The following is a 4,275-nucleotide window of genomic DNA, read 5'->3' as shown; positions in this document are numbered from 1 at the left end:
TATTTATTAAGTGGAAGTGGATCATCATATAGGCCTTCATCCTCACTGTCTTCACATTGAGTAGGCTGAGGAGGAAGAGAAAGAGTAGGAGCTAGTCTTGCTGTCTCAGAAGCAGCAGAGGCAGAAGAAAATTCATGTATCAGTTGACCCAGGCCATTCAAATCCATATTGTTCAAGGGTCAACTGCATTTGAAAAACACCATGTCATTCCTCCATGGGTTATAAAGGTCACATTAGCCCTGCTGCTCCATCCAGACCACCATTTCACCTGAATTTACAACCTTCCTTCTTAGGAGGATCTTGGTGTCAGTTTTTGGCACTCACTACTCCTCATGTCAGGAACTACACCCATATTTGCCAGTCAGGAAACCTGCATGTTGGCCATGACCAAGGCTGGAAGACCTGATGAATTGTAACATTTCCTCCAGACCCTAGACAAACCTCAGATGGGTTACCCCAGACCTTATCACTGACCTACATCCTTCACATGATGGCAGTAGATAGTATGTGCACACTTCACAGGAGTACCTCGTTTACACCAGTCATGGTGTTCAGCAGGGAGATGCCTGGGCCCTGTGACTACCCAGCCACTTGATTTCTGCCTACTGTCTCCAGTCTGTCTCCTGATTTGGAAGGAACAGTTGAGGCATTCTGACTTTGTATTTAACTGTCCTCTGCCACTGTCCACTGATTGATGATTATACATAAAGTGTCAACTGGATACTCAGTGGTACACATCTTCCTACTAACGACTCCCCTAGTCCTTTCATCTTGCCTTTTATAAGTCTGCATCCAACTTGTTATACTCTAACACCCTCAACAGAACAACTGTGGTTTCTGTATTTCCCTGCTTCTCTGCACCCCCTACCTCCACTAACATCCTAGCATCCAGGCCATACAAGATAAACTATTTTCTGGGGTCTTGACATTAAGGTAACCAGAGCCAGGCCATGTGGAAGATCTTAAGTGCAGGACACATTCAGCTCTCCTTCTGGCAAGCAACCCACTCATCTCCAGCCTACTCAGAGAACAATGACCTAGGTTTATTGAGAATAAAAGAGGTCCTTAATCCCATGGCCCTCTGACACCAGCTGTCCCCACCTTGTGGATCCATCTCATCTTTCTGACAGCAAGGCCAATCCTGAATCATTCATATGGTCCAGCAACTAAAGGGTTAATTCGGTGATTCGGGAGGGGCTAAAGGAGCTGTTTTTCCATCTTGTCTCATTCTACCTGTGAGGAGGGGTTGTAGGGAGGGAAAGAAATTGGCCTCCTCAACACTTCCTTCCAGTCCACAGACACAACTGAAACTGTTACCTAGGTCTCTTCTTCTCAGGGATGATATTTAAAAGATTAACAACCAGTGGCTGGGTGTGGTGGCTCACTCCTGTACTCCCAGCACTTTAGAAGGCGGAGGCGGGCGGAGCACTTGACGTCAAGAGTTCAAGACCAGCCTGGCCAACATGGTGAAACCCCATCTCTACTAAAAATACAAAAATTAGCCGGGTGTGGTGGCACGCGCCTGTAGTCCCAGCTACTCAGGAGGCTGAGGCAGGAGAATCACTTGAACCCAGGAGGCAGAGGTTGCAGTGAGCCAAGATCGCGCCACTGCACTCCAGCCTGGGTGACAGAGCGAGACTCCATCTCAAAATAAATAAATAAATAAATAAATAAATAAAAAACAAGGCTGGGCGCTGTGGCTCACGCCTGTAATCCTAGAACTTGTGGGAGGCCAAGGGGGGGCGGATCACCTGAGGTCCGGTGTTCAAGACCAGCCTGGCAGATATGGCGAAATCCCATCTTTACTAAAAATACAAAAATTAGCCGGCTGTGGTGGCACGCGCCTGTAATCCCAGCTACTCAGGAGGCTGAGGCAGGAGAATCACTTGAACCCAGGAGGCAGAGGTTGCAGTGAGCCAAGATCGCGCCACTGCACTCCAGCCTGGGTGACAGAGGGAGACTCCATCTCAAAAAAAATAAATAAATAAATAAATAAATAAAAAACAAGGCTGGGCGCTGTGGCTCACGCCTGTAATCCTAGAACTTGTGGGAGGCCAAGGGGGGGCGGATCACCTGAGGTCCGGTGTTCAAGACCAGCCTGGCAGATATGGCGAAATCCCATCTTTACTAAAAATGCAAAAATTAGCTGGGCATGGTGGCCTGTGTCTGTGGCTCCAATTACCGGGTGGCTGAGGCAGGAGAATCACTTGAACCCAGGAGGGGAGGCAGAGGTTGCAGTGAGCCGAGATCACACCACTGCCTTCCAGCCTGGGTGACAGAGGGAGACTCCATCTCAAAAAAAATTAAATAAATAAAAAATAAATGAATTCCTAATGCTAAATGCTACATAATCAAACCAAAATTTTACGGAAGTATGTGAATCCCCTAACAGACCAGTTTTTCCTGCAAATAGGAAATTCATAGCAACCATTCAGAAAGAGCCCAGTTAACCCGAGTTAGCATAAGGCCCCCTCTGCTTTAATCCTTAAAAGAAAAGTAACCTGATGTTAATCAATCTATTTTTTTTCTATTGTTTGGCTTTCTTGTTCCCACCTTTAAAAACCCACTGTTCTGCCACATGCTGTCTGTTTTATAGAAGTTTTTACTACTTTGTACCTGCTTCTCCAACTCATAATGTTACACAGCCTCTCCAGGTTGTAACCCAAGAAGCAGCCTGCTCTTTCTCGTTCTCTCTCTCTTCCTTCTCTCTTTCATTCCTTTTCTCTCACTTCCCTCCTTTCCTCCCTCCGTCCCTTCCTCTCTTCCCCGCTTCCTTCCTTCCTTCCTTGGGTCTCGCTCTATCGACCAAGCTGGAGTACACTGACCCAATCATAGCTCACTGCAGCCTCGACCTTCCCGGCCCAAGCAATCCTTCCGCCTCTGCCTCCGTAGTACCTGGGACTACAGGCGCACACCACCACTCCCAGCTAATGCTCTTTCTGGCCTGATTTTGACCCTTATCCTAACCTGTTGTTCTTTGAGTACACTCTGGGCCTTGATGCGTTGGGTCATTCCTGCTTTCCCAGGTGGTAACCGTTCCTGGGCAGGGATTTTAGTTTTCCTTGGACTCTTGCCCCCTCACTGTCCTGCCCACAACCCCCTACGTCTAGCTTCTGGGATCCCAGCTAGGAGCCATGCTATCTCCAACTCTCCCTCTACGGCGACTTGGGACGGGAGAGCTTTTATGAAGCACCGTAATGAAAAGACCAAAAGATCTGGATTCAGTGGCTATTCCAGTTACGGACTCTATTTCCTTGGGCAACTCAAATCAGTGCGTGGCAGCCAGTGTATTATGAGCTACCGGAAGTATACAGAAAAGTACCAGAAAAAATACAAGCATTATCATCAGTCGCTCTCAATTAAATAACTGTTACATTTCAACATAGTGTTCGTAACTACTTTACATTGATGTATTTGTGTAATTTCTTATTATCTGTTTTTCCCACGAAGCTGCAGCTCCATCCAAAGTGGGCAATTGAGTATCTTGGTGTTGGGAAAGGCAGTCAGTCATGTGCAGCCTGATGACCCTTGAACAGTTGCAAAACTGTGCCTAGGGCTTGTAGCATTTACTTAAAAGGAGATAATGAGCTCTCATGCCAGGGCTGGGCTTATTGCCTTGTTTGGGAATTTCCCCATTCAAGGGTTTTATGTTTGGGGACTTGCGGGCCCTATTTTGTTTTTTTGTTTTTTGAGACGGAGTCTCGCTTTGTCTCCCACGCTGGAGTGCAGTGGCATGATCTCGGCTAACTGCAACCTCCGTCTCCCAGGTTCAAGCGATTCTCCTGCCTCAGCCTCCCAAGTAGCTGGGATTCCAGGCGCCGCGCCACCACACCCGGCTAATTTTTAAAATTATTTTTGGTAGACACGGGGTTTCACCATGTTGGCCAGGCTGGTCTTGAACTCCTGACCTCAAGTAATCCGCCCGCCTCGGCCTTCCAAAGTGTTGGGATTACAGGTGTGAGCCACCGTGCCAGGCCGCTGGCCCTATTTTCACCGCTAGCTTTGGATCCTTTTCTTCCCTGAAAGGAGAGAGGCCTCCAGGGCAGCCGTGTAGACCCGATGGGAGGGATGTAGGATAACACGCCAAAGCCGATATAGGTCCGGAACGCGCCTAAGCATCAGAGCATGGAAGGGAAGTGTCCAGCTGAGGGAGACAAGAGATATTGCACAAGCCCAGCCGTCCCCCGCCCCTAGCCCTGGGGCTAGAGAAAAGCAGAGACGTTGGCCCTCCCAGTTTCCTAGAGGGGCCGCGGAGGCCCTGGGCAGGTGACGCGC

This window comes from Colobus angolensis, unplaced genomic scaffold, assembly GCF_000951035.1.
Source record: "Colobus angolensis palliatus isolate OR3802 unplaced genomic scaffold, Cang.pa_1.0 Scaffold344, whole genome shotgun sequence".
Classification (NCBI taxonomy): Eukaryota; Metazoa; Chordata; class Mammalia; order Primates; family Cercopithecidae; genus Colobus; species Colobus angolensis.
Note: the sequence above shows the minus strand (reverse complement) of the source record.